General features: G+C 40.7%; 1 protein-coding gene across 3 annotated transcripts in view; it reads left to right on the top strand.

Moving 5' to 3' along the window:
* The window catches only part of RAB27A (RAB27A, member RAS oncogene family), a 74,022-nt gene that overhangs the window by 31,762 nt on the left and 27,184 nt on the right, over positions 1–15,076 (top strand). Inside the window, exon 2 of one of the 3 annotated variants that reach the window (XM_067747616.1) lies at positions 10,803–10,842. The exons of the other annotated variants lie outside the window; for them this stretch is intronic. The gene's annotated coding sequence lies outside the window, so the exon portion shown is untranslated. The remainder of the gene's footprint in view (positions 1–10,802; positions 10,843–15,076) is intronic. 3 annotated transcript variants of the gene reach the window in all.

The raw sequence follows: 15,076 nt of genomic DNA, 5'->3' as shown, positions 1-15,076 counted from the left end.
TGTGGTGCGCGGGTTTCTCATTGCGGTGGCTTCTACTGTCGTGGAGCACGGGCTCTAGGCACACAGGCTTTAGTAGTTGCAGCACGCAGGCTCAGGAGTTGTGGGTTGCGGGCTCTAGAGCACAGGCTTAGTGGTTGTGGCGCAAGGGCTTAGTTGCTCCGCGGCATGTGGGACCTTCCTGGACCAGGACTTGCATTGGCAGGTGGATTCTTAACCACTGCGCCACCAGGGAAGTCCCAGTAGCAGTCCTTTCATATGAAACATTCCTCATGACATAGCCATTAGCTGGAACAAGGGGTTCTATGGAGAAAATACAATACTAGCAATTTCTTTTGAATTTATAGAAAAAAGTCAAGTTAGTGGAGAAAATTTTAAGTTTTTCTCCCATCAGTATTTTTAAAAATTTATGCTGCTTTGTGTTCTCCTGTGCTGTACTTTAGTACAAAGTGGCTTCTGACGTAGCACAAAATAATATATTCTCAGTTATTTTAAGTTTGCTATATCAACATTTCATTGTGGTCTTCAAAGCATATCTTGACTTTTGAGGGTTCCACCCAAGCATAGGTTGTCGAGTCCATTGAGACTGACATGGCTATGCTTTATAATGCCCTTTGGGAAAAGATCACCAGTGTAGCTGGTTATAAACATCCTCCCAATAGTTCCCTTTTCCAAGAACACTGGTTTTCTGTCCCAAGGGGGATGCTGCCCCTTGCTTCACTTCTAGCCAGTTTGATCTAGATTTTCCCTGGACTATTCAGCCTTAGATCCACAGCTCTTCTTTCCCTTTGGTTGACCCAGTGATCATTGTCCTTTCCTACAGACTTATTCTGTGAAGCTCCAGGTAGCCCTTCTTGGAATTCTTACCAGGGTCACCCAATACATTCCAGATTTTCAATCCCAGATAAGAAGAGTCCTAAGGTTGTGGTAAGGGGATGAGATTTGAGACATGGCATTTTTAGGAGATGCTGAATAAAAAAGTGTAGCATACCTTGTAATGAGGTGTCAGTTTGAGGTGTTTAGGCAGGCAGGAAGTGTTGGGTACAAAGTTGAAGGTAAACAAGATGATTCAGAGCCATTGAGGTCGAGCTTTCCACGTTGATTTTCCACATGTGTACAATGGAGCACTTGTTAGGACTTTGTTGGGTCCACAGGCCTTGGAGGTGGGGTCTTACCTTCACTTCTTTTACCAGAGTGGTTCTACTTTCACCTGTTTTATATGTTAAAGTGCCAGGTAAGATTTCATTTGAAGAACCTTGCTAAAGAAAGTTTGCAACCAGCTGGACCAGAGCAGTTTTCTGAGGGAGCGAAAGATTTGCTGCAGTGATACTATGTAGCTTTTCTGAGACGCTATGCAAGAGTATTCAGCTGGCTGTGAAAACACTGATCTGCTATGAACAAGAAGTAACCCAAGCTTAGCGTAGCTCTAAGTCAGAGAAGAAGCTCCCCAAACATAAAATCATGTCTGCAGTGCTCTATAATAGAATGTTAGGATGCAGCATACTGTGTTCATTCCTTATTGCTCAATTGTCCTAACTGAGTAAAAGCCAGCATGTGCTGAACAGATGTGCCTGAGCCTTTCTGTCATTTACTGAGTGGGCCTCACATATGCTTCCTTAAATATTCTCATAAGAGTGGACATGTGAATCCACTCCAAACTTTTTTTAAAAAGGAAAGAGAATGACAAAAGCCTAGTGCAAATTATAGCCTTCTCAATTAATGTCAGATTTATAAGAATTCCAAATAATATGTATGCACTAAAGGCAGAAGCAAATAACTTAGCCAGGCAGTAAGTGAACAATTTGGAGGTCTCTAAATGTGGTATATAACTCGTTTGGCTGTAACTTTTTATTCCAGTTAAAAAAAATAACAATAAAGAGAAAAAGGACATTTGAATAAAAGTTTATAGACTCCTAAAGAACCTCAATGGGTCCCAGAGCTCCACAGACTTGAGGCCTCTCTAATAAGAACTGCAGTGCCTTATTCTTTTATGATTTGCTATATTCATCTCGTTTAAGACATTGTCTTGTGCTTATTTTCTAAAAATAAATACGATCCAGTTTTTTCTCGGAACCTAACAGGTGAAGTAGGAAAACATAAACAAGGATATATCAGATTGAAAAATACAACTAACTAGCTTGAACTAGTACATACGTAATTCTGCATACAACAAACAGGGAATACAGATCCTTTTTACGCAACCAGGGGACATTCGTAAAACTTAACAAATCCCCCCAAATGTGATATTAGGCAGCATTTACTGATTCAAAGGTAAGAAAATTAGAAAAAACAACAACAATCGCAAAAAAGCCAACTGTGATCTGACAGGCTGATTTAGAAATAGGCTGGATGCCTGCAAGTACCTCAGTCCTCTTTTGCATAAGTAAACCCAAGGCATGCCCTAGTCTATAAAAAGCTGTTGATAGAAATGCAAACAGTCCCTGCTAAGACTGCCTACTGCATAGGTGGAACGGGGCAAGAATCAATAAGAAGTATATCAGATTGGACCTGCACCACAGGTGAGTTTCTCTTCTTTCCTTTTGATTCAGCTATTAAAGAATATGATATTTAGGGAGCAGTTAAACATGTATTGTAAGTATATTAAATGGAGAGAGTGGACCTGATCGAGGACCAGGAAGACCTATAGCTGGCTGTTTAGAGCTTATTGACACCAAACGAGAGAGGCTAAGAATCCTAGTACTGTTGTTTTGTGGTGCTAAAACATCAGGAAATAGTTTGATATTTCTGAGCCTATTTTACTGTTTTTAAAAGAACTAAGTTAACACATGGTGGAATATTTACAGACACTAGTTTTTTTAAAATAAATTTATTTCTTTTTTATCTATTTTTGTCTGTGTTGGGTCTTCGTTGCTATGTGCGGGTTTTCTCTAGTTGCAGCGAGCGGGGGCTACTCTTCATTGCGGTGCGCGTGCTTCTCATTGCGGTGGCTTCTCTTGTTGAAGAGCACAGGCTCTAGGCACGCGGGCTTCAGTAGTTGTGGCGTGCAGGCTCAGTAGTTGTGGCTTGCGGGCTCTAGAGCACAGGCTCAGTAGTTGTGGTGCACGGGCTTAGTTGCTTCGCAGCATGTGGGATCTTCACAGACCAGGGCTCGAACCCGTGTCCCCTGCATTGGCAGGTGGATTCCTAACCACTACACCACCAGGGAAGTCCTCAGACACTAGTTTTTTAAACTCATGATTAACTTGTGTCAGTATGCTGCCTTTTCATCAGTATATGGTAAACCCCAAACTGGCACAGTGGAGAAGCACTTGGGTTTCTGAAACGGCTCTGTTCCCAGACTTAGCTGGGGGAAGACTTTCCTTATTGGAAAAGCAGAAGTCCCTGAAGACAGAGTAGCAAATGAGCTTATGGAGGAGAATCCAGTACCTTGAAATTGATATAGCAGCTCACTGTTACAAGGAAAGCACCAGTATTCATGGACTGGTGTTGTTGGTGTGAGGTCAGTTTTTGCACACACAAACTGGAGTTTGGGAAGAGTACGTGGAGATGAGGGACAAGAAAGAGTAGAGAGGCTCAGGGTAATGGATAGAAGTGGGACTGTTAGAACCCAACATGGGGGCGTTGTAGGGTGGATAGGAGACTGTGGAAAAGAAAAGCAGCTGTGCATGGGACTTCCCTGGTGGTGCAGTGGTTAAGAATCTGCCTACCAATGCAAGGGACAAGGGTTCGAGCCCTGGTCCGGGAAGATCCCACGTGCCGCGGAGCAGCTAAGCCCACGCGCCACAACTACTGAGCCTGCGCTCTAGAGCCTTCGTGCCACAGCTACTGAAGCCCGCGAGCCACAACTACTGAAGCCCGCGTGCCTAGAGCCCGTGCTTTGCAGCAAGAGAAGCCACCACAATGAGAAGCCCGCGCACTGCAACGAAGAGTAGCCCCCCCGCCCGCCGCAACTAGAGAAAGCCCGTGTGCAGCAACAAAGACCCAACACAGCCAAAAATAAAAACAAACAAATAAATAAATTTATATTAAAAAAAAGAAAGAAAGCCAGCTGTGAAGAGATGGACTCCTGTGTGCTTTTGTAAGCCAGACTGCACCTGAGAAGCATATCCCTGGGGGTGGAGAACGGCTGTGCCCTGGTGTGGTCAGCATGGGTGAGGCTGTGGTGTAGACAGGACAAGGGAGAGGTGAAGCCCTGTCTGGTGCATCTTAGTGGCCTTTGTAAGTATCTGTGTGCCAAACTGATGCTTCATCTTAGCCTTCAGAGTAGGGTGTGTGGGATAGGAGCCCTCACCATTCACAGTTTCTGTAAGTATACAGTTACGGTATCTCATCACAGAAAAGGTGAGGTATGGTCTATGCCCTTTGTTTAAGAAGTCAGGGAAATGGTTACAGTACACTGTAGAAGTCACCCTAAAAAAACAACAGTGAAAATAATATCCTGGTGTGCAAATGATTGGGTCTGGAAAGGCAGGGTGGTGGTATATTCTGGACACACTGTCTCTATGGGGTGAATAAATATAGAGCACTCATTTTAGTTTTTAAAAAAGGCAATGGTAAAGGAATCCCTCTCCTCCCCAGCTACTGCCAACTCAGGGACATTAATCTAATTGTTTTTATTATTTGGACAGTCATCCTCAACAGGTCTTGATTCTTCTAATTCACAATTGTTTTTCCATCCTAAAATTTTTCTTGGAATGAAAGAAGCATCATTGCTCCATCACAAAGTGAAGTGATTCTTTTCTTGATTTGGTGCATTTCCTCTGACAAATCAACATCTTTCCTGTGTTTCAGCACATGAAAAACTTTGAGGCAGGTGAGATGCAAGAGGGCAGCTAGGTTGTGTTGGTCAGAGGCCTTTACAACCCTCGCATATTCCGGGAGGACCAGGCTTGGCCAGAATCCCTGACTCCATTTCTAGGTCATAAATGGAAAGGTGTTCTGTGTTTTGCAACCTTGGAAATGTACTTTTTTTTTTCTTTTTGAATTTTACTTTATTTTTTTACACAGCAGGCTCTTATTAGTCATCCATTTTATACACATCAGTGTATACATGTCAATCCCAATCTCCCAATTCATGGAAATGCACTTTTCAATTTCAAGTCCTTTGAGTGCTACTTGGTTTGTAATCCTTCCAGTCCTGGCTGCGGTAGCAGCACAGTCACTCCCAATATTTCCACCTTTGAGTCTTGGGCCCAGGAGTTTGGCATCACTCTGACATAACCAAAGGCTCTTCACTTCTACCTCTTCAGAACTTAATAGCAGAATTCCCTCTATGAATCAGTTGGTCTTGCAGCTACCTTCCAGGTAGCTTAGGTCACTCCTCCTGTTCCATTTTCGGAAAATATTTTTACTCCATTCTTTAGGAGATTTATTAGGTTCAGTGTCCCTCTCAAGGAATAGTGGAAAAAGCACCAGTCTTAATGCCATAAGGTCAGTGTTCAAACCTTAATCTCTCGTAGTCATAAGAACAGCTACGATATATTGATCTCCATCATGCATTTTGCTACTCACTTTACACCAGTAGGTGGTGGTCCCCTGTTTGAATTGAGGAGACCCTGACTCCAACACCTATGTCTTACTGTTTTCTATGTGCTCGCAGAAAGCAACCACTGAGTGGGAGTAGACTTTACACGTTTTGCACTTCTGTGGACTTCTTGGAGAATTCCAAGAATTCTCCAAGAATTTCCTGCTTTACGGTGTCATTAGGAAGCACGTTTAGCCATGGGTGGGACATTCCATTGCAGGGACATGTGGTTGGGGCCATTATGGGGCTACTTTCACCTTATTTGAGATATTGCTCGGCAAACCAAACAGCCACTCCTATTGCCACTGTATTGTCTATATTTTACAAAGGACAGTTTCTGTAGTACGCCTTTATTCCTATTACCCTGTGTCTATAAAATAAGATGTACTTGTCACAAACTGTAAGTAAATAACACCCAGTATTTACTTTCCATAAATTTCTGTAAACAGTTATATTCTGATCGTAAAAGAGGCGTGGGCAGCAAATAATGCCTTTTGAGTAAATGAATCGATGATCTCCACATCTTACAAAAACAAAGAAGCCAGTATCTCATTTGAGTCGCTGACAGTGGTCTTCCAGAAGAACATTTTCTACTTTCAAGAATCATTCCAGTGCCCACTTCTTTCTTAATGTGTAGTTGCTTGTATTATTTGACTACTGGCTTATGTTAGTCACCTACTGAGGTGATGGTAACATTTCAGAAATAGTAGGTCAACTCCTGGATTGAGACTGCTTATTTTTTCTTTTTTAATACTCATAAGGAATTGCAAATGGCTGAAGGATGCTTTTACAAATGATATATTTGGATGTCCTGGTAGTATTTGGGAATGTATATTTAATTCAGTAGTGTTTGTAGATGATTTTATTTTTTCTCTGAATAACTTACTATGTTGGAATATCATCGAATGCTATAATTTAGTCTTTTCACTTTGTGTAATTGGGGAAAATGGAATATTCCTGTGTAAGAGGCACATTTATAAATATTAAGCCAAATTGTATGTAAATTTAGATTGTCAGTTTTTAGCTATGTACCTCTCTTCTCAGTGTTAAGGGTGGATCTATTATATTACTATGAAACAGATTCCAATTTCTGTCTATTCTTCAATGCCATTACATTTCTACTTACTTCTCTCTACCTAAGATCTTTGCACAAACAAGATAAGCTCTTTGTTTATAATTTCATCTGTTCTACTGTCAACCTATTTAGGAGGGCAGAAACCTATCTACTCACACTAGATCAGAAATTGAGAAGAGGAAGGTCACGTGCACAGAGGGCAGAGGCTATCTCCTCTTGTGGAAATGGGGAGCCCCACTCTTGGGCAGTACACATCTTGCTTTTGCAGTGAAAGTAAATGTATGTCACTTCAGGGTATAGCAATTACAGTGATCTAAAATAGTTGGAGCCAGAGCTCATCTGGTAAACACAAGTTGCCCCTACTCATATCTTGGTACATTATAAAATGCTGCTTTTTTTTTGTTTTGTTTTTCCTCATGGCTTGTGAGATCTTAGTTCCCCGACCAGGGATCGAACCCAGGCCCCCTGCAATGGAAGCATGAGGAGACTTAATCACTGGACCACCAGGGAATTCCCCATTATAAAATGCTTTTATAATGAACACTCTAGCTCTGAAATCGCCAAAAATCACCCAGTTAAAACTCACTGTTGGGCTTCCCTGTGGCACAGTGGTTGAGAGTCCACCTGCCAATGCAGGGGATGCGGGTTTGTGCCCCGCTCTGGGAAGATCCCACATGCCGCGGAGCGGCTGGGCCTGTGATAGATGGCCGCTGAGCCTGCACGTCCGGAGCCTGTGCTCCGCGACGGGAGAGGCAACAGTGAGAGGCCTGCGTAGCGCAAAAAAAAAAAACCCAACTCATTGTTAGATTGGAATGCCAAGATAGCTTTTGTGATAGAGACCTCTTAAATGATTGCACCTAAATTGACTTTCTTTCTCTATTTTTTCTAAAGGTTCAGGTACTGGTTACATTAAGAATAGGTTATAAAATTACATGCCTTGCCTAATAAGAACTTGATGAGGCTATATGTTAGTAATAGTATTGCTAAAAAGAAGTTTCTGTTGTTGAACACTTAACACAAACCAAGCAATGTGCTAAAACTTTCTGTGGATTATGTCACTTCATCCTTAAAGTAACCCAGTGAGGTTAGTAATGTTATCTCCACTTTGTAGTTGAAAGAGAGGAGACTTAGTTTGAAGAACTTGGACCAAGTCACACCAAGAAGAGTCCAGAATTTGAACCCAAGCCTACGTGCCACCACATTAAGAAAACAACGTTCTCTTTATGTCTTACCTAGACATTAAGTTGCACTTAAGGATGATAAAATAGAACCATGTCTACTACCATTCATGACACATAGTAGTTGTTCAGGTAATATTATCCCTCCCTGCTTTTTTACTCTCTGTATTAAATGTGGTTGATAGAGGGAAAATTGGGCTTTTAAAAACTGGCTTATCTGGAGTAGATTTTGAATGATTCTGCCTAGTGATTGGGGATCGTAAGGTTGGAATCTTTGACTGAATTTAATAGGAAGTTTCGTGGAGAATTTGGGCTATAGTGTGTGTGTGTGTGTGTGTGTGTGTGTGTGTGTGAGAGAGAGAGAGAGAGAGAGAGAGAGAGAGAGTGAGAGCTTTCCCCTTTGCACTTAACTAAAATCAATTTCTTCTACCTTATTTCCTGAAAAGCAATTAAAAATAAGGAAGAAGATCATTGACTTTCTCTCACCAGGCAATTATCACCACATGGTACATGTTGAGGAAGTAGGTGTTCCTTGCTTTCTATTGTTAATCTGATGAGAGTGAGGGTGTAGATCACTTTGAAAAAATATTTGTGTAAGGAGGAGAGATAGATATGAGATGAATAAGAAAATCGTTTGCCTGTCTCAAATTGAGGGCATTCTTGACTTTAGAAGACATTTCCTTGAGGTATTTAGTTGCTCCTTCCTCCAGGAGGTACAGTGTTTAAAGAAGTGACCTTAGGTTCAAGTGCTCTCCATAGATTCTTTTTTTTCCTTTTTTTGATAAAATTTATTTTATTTTATTTTTTACATTTTTTTGGAGTATAGTTGATTTACAATGTTGTATTAGTTTCAGGTGTATAGCAAAGTGAATCAGTTGTATACATACATATATCCACTCTTTTTTTTTTTTAAGATTCTTTTCCCATATAGGCCATTACATCTCCATAGAGTCTTTTTTTTTTTTAAATCTTATTTTTCGATTAGGGATTCAGTTCTTTCTTCATTTCTAAGAAAGAATATTGCCTTCGTATTGACCCTTCAGAGCTAGACTGCTTGATGATGCTAATAGCAGTTAATACTTATACAGGACTTACTGTGTGCCAGGCACTGTTCTAAACTAAACTTTATATGTATACTCAATCCTCACAACAGCCCTCTGAGATAGGTTTACTGTTGTGCTCCATCGAATCTAAAATGTGTTGATGCTGCATTCTTGATTTTGCTTAGAAGTTGCTAATGAAAGGTTTCACACAACTGTATTTCCAGTACCACCTTATTTAATAACAATTGTAAGATGTCATGGGTGGTAAGACTGTGAAATATAAGATGCACCCCACTTTTAAAGAAGTTAAGAAAGCAGATACTTGATAGTATTAATAAAATAGGTTATCATTCCCATTGTTAAGATGGGGATCCCGAGGCAAAAGACATTAAATTTTCTAAAGTGACATGACTGGATTCATATCCAGGTGATTCAACTCTAGAGTCCTTGCTCTTAACTTCCACTTTTTTTATGCCTCTCAACAATTCATTGGAATTGAGCGCATGTTAATATGTGGAGAGACTGCCCAAGACCCACTTCCTCATCCTTTCATTGTGGCATTCATGATAGACTGGCACCGAGATTCCTCGGAGGGAGGAAGTGTGTGTGATGTATGTATCACCTGCCTTTAGGGCTGTGATGAGGGCTGTTACACTAATGCAGGTAAAGTGCCTGACATGTGGGCATCTTACTTATTTTTAGCAAGAGCAGTGCAATTGGGAGGCCTTGATGAACTAGCTTCCCAAGCATCAATAGGCTGGAGTGCTTGCTGGAAATTGTGTGCACAAAATGTTGTTTGGGTGCCCCGAATTCTGCACTGTGTATTTTTACTGTTTCCCTGTCTGCTCTAAAATGCCAACATAAAAATAATTTGTTATTTCCATAATTGGGGAGTGGAGTATTTTTTTTTTCTGAAGAACAGGTTCCAGAAACACCACTCAGGACTTGAGTAACAAAAATAAAAAGCAAAAATAATTTTAATTTTTTTTAATTAAAATTTTTTTTAAATGTTTATACTCTTTAAAAAAAATTTTTTTTTCTTTTTTTAAAAATAAATTTATTTTTATTTTTGGCTGCGTTGGGTCTTCATTGCTGTGCGTGGGCTTTCTCTGGTTGTGGCAAGTGGGGGCTACTCTTTGTTGTGGTGCGTGAGCTTCTTACTGCAGTGGCTTCTCTGGTTGTGGAGCATGGGCTCTAGGCACCTGGGCTTCAATAGTTGTGGCACGTGAGCTCTAGAATGCAGGCTCAGTAGTTGTGGCACACAGGCTTAGTTGCTCCGCAGCATGTGGGATCTTCCAGGACCAGGGCTCGAACACGTGTCCCCTGCATTGGCAGGTGATTCTTAACCACTGTGCCACCAGGGAAGCCCTGATTTTCTTTTTTTTAATGTGGATCATTTTAAAAGTCTTTATTGAATTTTTTACAATATTGCTTCTGTTTTATGTTTTGGTTTTTTGGCCCGGAGGCATGTGGGATCTAAGTTCCCTGACCAGGGATCAAACCCTCACGCCCTGCATTGGAAGACGAAGTCTCAACCACTGGACTGCCAGGGAAGTCCCAAAAATAATTTTTAATAATATGAAGATGGTTCTACGTGAAGACCTACCAGAAGCTGAAACTTAACATTTAGTTGTCTTTACCTCGTGGTGGTAAGCGGTGGCGAGACAACCACATATAGGACTGCAGCATGGGTTTGGGATTGTAGTCTGCTATGGACTAGAATTATTTTCTCCTGAAAGATGGAATGATTCCGTTAACTCTAGGCTTTGACTAACTGACTGTAAGCTCAGATAAGGAACCTGTCACCACCAATACCCTGAAAAATCTCTGTCAACAATTTGAAGACCTGCCTGTTCCCTGAATACTTTTATTTCCTAGCAGCTTCCTTACTCTTTAGAATTCTGGTCTCTGTTAACCCAGAACAGCCTGGTCATTGTGACCAACTTAGGGCAAACTCTAAATAGCATCCCAATTTGCTAAAGGTTCCCCCCAGCTGAAATCTCTGTTTTATTGTTGGATTACAGATCAGTGTTTTGCTGCCAGGTCCTTGAGATAAGGCAGGAGGTGAGTTCCCAACCAAGGAAGCCTGTGTCACTCATCATACCTTTCCCTGTTGTTTATCGTATTCTCCTCTGCCAGTATCCCTTCTCCCAACCTGTTTTCTGTACTCTAACACGTACAAACTGTTCAAGTGTAGAAAGAGACTGTACTGTGATGGAGATAAATATTTGAGTACAGATTGTCTACAGCTGGGGTAATTATAAGGAAAATTTTAAGTTTGTTGATTTGGTATAAGTTTAAAAGCCCCAAACCATTGCTTTTGGTGCTTCTGAGTATCATTTTACATTTTTAGTCTTGAACTGTTTGAACATCTTATCAGTCAACTTGGACTGTTTTGAGCCAGTTTTTACCTTCAACTACAAGCAGTTTGGTAAAATTAGAGCAACTGTGACCCAGTTGGAGATAGATTTAATTGGTCAGCACTAGCTTGATTCAGTAGAATATGCTCTGAACCAATCAAACCTTAGGTGAGCCGGTCAGAACCTACTTGTCCAGGTCAGAGCTTATTTGAGCTAGCTAAAACCAGTGTGAAGCAGTTTGAGCCCTTAAAACCAGACCTAAATGATTTTGGTTAGATACATGTGTTGTTGTTTTTTTTAACATCTTTATTGGGGTATAATTGCTTTACAATGGTGTGTTAGTTTCTGCTTTATAACAAAGTGAATCAGTTATACATATACATATGTTCCCATATCTCTTCCCTCTTGCGTCTCCCTCCCTCCCACCCTCCCTATCCCACCCCTTCAGGCGGTCACAAAGCACCGAGCTGATATCCTGTGCTATGCGGCTGCTTCCTACTAGCTATCTACCTTATGTTTGGTAGTGTATATATGTCCATGCCTCTCTCTCGCTTTGTCACAGCTCACCCTTCCCCCTCCCCATATCCTCAAGTCCGTTCTCCAGTAGGTCTGTGTCTTTATTCCTGTCTTACCCCTAGGTTCTTCATGACATTTTTTTTTCTTAAATTCCATATATATGTGTTAGCATAGGTATTTGTCTTTCTCTTTCTGACTTACTTCACTCTGTATGACAGACTCTAGGTCTATCCACCTCATTACACATAGCTCAATTTCGTTTCTTTTTATGGCTGAGTAATACATGTGGTTTTAACTAAGTGGCTTTAGATCAATCAGAAATGGTTTTGTAGGTAGAATGTCTCTGAACTTAACTCTTTCAGTCTGAACCAGAATGAACCTTTGAGATCCTTTTAAACAAGTATGAATTTTTTAGTATGGACCAGAGTGTTTTATACAATTTAAACCCGTTCTTAAGCTGGTCATAACTCTTTTGAAATTGACATATCTACTTAAAATTAATTGAAAATGGTTTGAACCAGCCAAAAAAGAAGGTGACGTTTGCTGACTCCGTAAACTATTCTGAGCCAGTCAGCAATCTTTCGTGCCAGAAATACATGTTTTGAGCTGCCCAGAGGCAATTTCAGAAATTGTTCTAGGTCTTCAGAGCCTGTCTGATGTGTCCAGAATGGGGAGAAGAGAGTGAGCCAACATTTACTGAGTACCCAGCTTATGCCAAGCATTGTGCTGGGCACTCCACAAAGAGTATCTCATTCAATCCTTAGAACAATGGTGGGAAGTAGTGTACATTTTCTTTTTCATGGAATGGAAACCTGAAAATCCAAGACTGAAAAACATCTGAGTAGCCAGTATGTGGGAGATATGGAATCCAATCCAGCTCTGCTTGACTTCAGAAGTCACATGTTTCCTGTTAGGCTACCTTGTATGATATCCCACCTGGTCACTTTTAAATCCAACATCCATTTGTAAAAACTTGAGTAATGGCCACAAAGCTTGAGGTAGAATGGACATTAGACTTGAAGTTAGGAGACACATGTTCTAGACTGTGCAAATGAGTTAAACTCTCTGGGTTCTGTTTCATTCTTTAGCAAACTGAACCCAGAAAATGGAAGGTCTGAGCATTTATTTTCAGATCAGCAAGGCAGATAATTGTCTAAAGGTGCAGTCTGAAGAGTATAAAATATGATTAATTTCAATGGTGGTGTCTATACCTTCAGTTGTGGTATGTTGTTAACACTTCCTTTATGATGGTTTGGTTTGGGAACAAACTGTTATATATTGCTGTCATCACAAATAGAAGACAAAACCCATGAAGATCATTTGTAGACTTACCTGTGTAATTCTTCTCCCATGATAACTAAACATATTAAATTTTGGTGCAGCAGAGATAGGTTCATCAGTCTTTGAATTCCATTGAAGTAGGTTTAGAGAATTCTAGAAGAGTATGCCATTGGTGACAACATTTTCTCCTGTACCTGAAATGATACAGAAACTCGTTATAAAAATGACCAACTTTTTTCAAAATAAAAGTAAAGAGGAGGGCTTCCCTGGTGGCGCAGTGGTTGAGAGTCCGCCTGCCGATTCAGGGGACACGAGTTCGTGCCCCGGTCTGGGAAGATCCCACATGCCGCGGAGCGGCTGGGCCCGTGAGCCATGGCCGCTGAGCCTGCGTGTCTGGAGCCTGTGCTCCACAACAGGAGAGGCCACAACAGTGAGAGGTCCGCGTACCACAAAAAAAAAAAAAAAAAGTAAAGAGGAAATAAGGTAGCCACAGCGACTTCTTGCATCATTCTCCTTGCAGAATTTGGAGTTGCTTTCTGCTTCCTCATTTATTTGGACGGGAGCCCCCCCCCCCAAATGATTCAATGTTATCTGGACCTACTTTTCAATTCTTAGCTCTTATTTATGAATAACTTGGAGCTGAGTGAGATGCTGTGATAAAACGTACTAGAATCTTTATTTGTATCCAAGTGGTCATCTTCTGGAGAGGCATTCTGTTACACACCATTAATGCTGGCAACCTGTACCTGTGCGTACAGAAGCTATAACATAGGAAAACCATCATCTGTACAGTGTCACACCTTATAGTGTGCAAATAGAATGCCAAATGTTTGTAGAGGCTTTGCCCTTGTCGACTGACCAGCCATATCTGAATGTGAGGCCACAGCTCTGCACTAAGGGACTCTGTGGAAGTCACTGAAGCAGCTCTTGGGGATCAGAATTCAGGATTTTTGAGCATAAGGTGGGTCACCAAATTGAGGATAGGGTGGGGGAGGCAACCTTGAAAATCAATAAATGTCCTTGCCTGAGCTTTTATGAATCTTATGGATCTATAGAAATAATCCTATAGGAAGCGTTGAGAATTGTGGTAAAGTTTCTGGGCAGGAGATGGCTGGGTGAAAAGGGGACAATGAGAGGAAAATCAGCAGCATCTAATGTAGGGCATATGATGTGTATGTGGATGGGTGAATATGTATGTTGAATGGGCAGGTAGAGTTGTCAGTGGTAACGGAATAGCTGATTGTTTTTCTGATTTTCAGGAGGGTTTATCGGTATTAGAAATGGGAGGATAAAAAGAAGTAAGCCTTCCCTGGAGACAGACTATATTTCTAGTCAGACTGATATTTTGAATAGTTTGAATCTATTTAGAGGATAAAAACAATCTTGAAAAGTGCTGATTGCAAAGGATAGAAAGTAACCATGGTTAGATCTTGCTGTAAAACCAAGAATATTTCTTCTCAAAGGTAGACTTCTGGCCAATATTGAAGAGCTGAATTGGAAGCATTTCCTGTAGAATACCAAGGCAAATGTAGATAAATGAGCCCTTCATGGTGGAACTCAGTTCTCAAGTGAGCAGTGATATTCTAGAAAGATCTGATTTAATATGTAGTAACAATAATTTGTAAGGAAGCTGCAAACCAAGTTTTACTTGTGAACTTAACATTATCTTTGAAGGAATGATAATCACATGTGAAAATGAATAGGATAAATGAAATTGCCTCAATGTCCAAGTAAAAAAAGAAAAGCCAAGGATGCAGCACTAGGAGACTTTGAAAAAGGAGGGGCAGTTGGAACCACTTGCACTCTAAGAATTTTTGTTATTCTTGTAATATTCTCCTTCCTCCTTTCTTTCTTTGTTGTGTCAACTCTTGTTCTACACGGTCTGCATATAAGCCTTAGTGACCATTATCTTCTTGATTTTCATTCTTACTTGGAATTTTTGTCTTAACAGTACTATAATATGCACGATAAATTTAACCTAAACTGTTAGTTATTTACAAATTCAGTAGCAGCTCATCTAGCAAATGATTAAGTCCTTGGGATAGTGAATCATGTCTAATCCTCTCTTCACAGAACCCTTAGGCACATAGGTGTTACTTAAAAGTACTTGATGAACTGGATATTAAAGGAAGTCATTTAAT

The sequence above is a fragment of the Pseudorca crassidens genome, chromosome 1, assembly GCF_039906515.1.
Source record: "Pseudorca crassidens isolate mPseCra1 chromosome 1, mPseCra1.hap1, whole genome shotgun sequence".
NCBI lineage: Eukaryota > Metazoa > Chordata > Mammalia > Artiodactyla > Delphinidae > Pseudorca > Pseudorca crassidens.
Note: the sequence above shows the minus strand (reverse complement) of the source record. Positions and strands in the feature narration are given on the sequence as shown.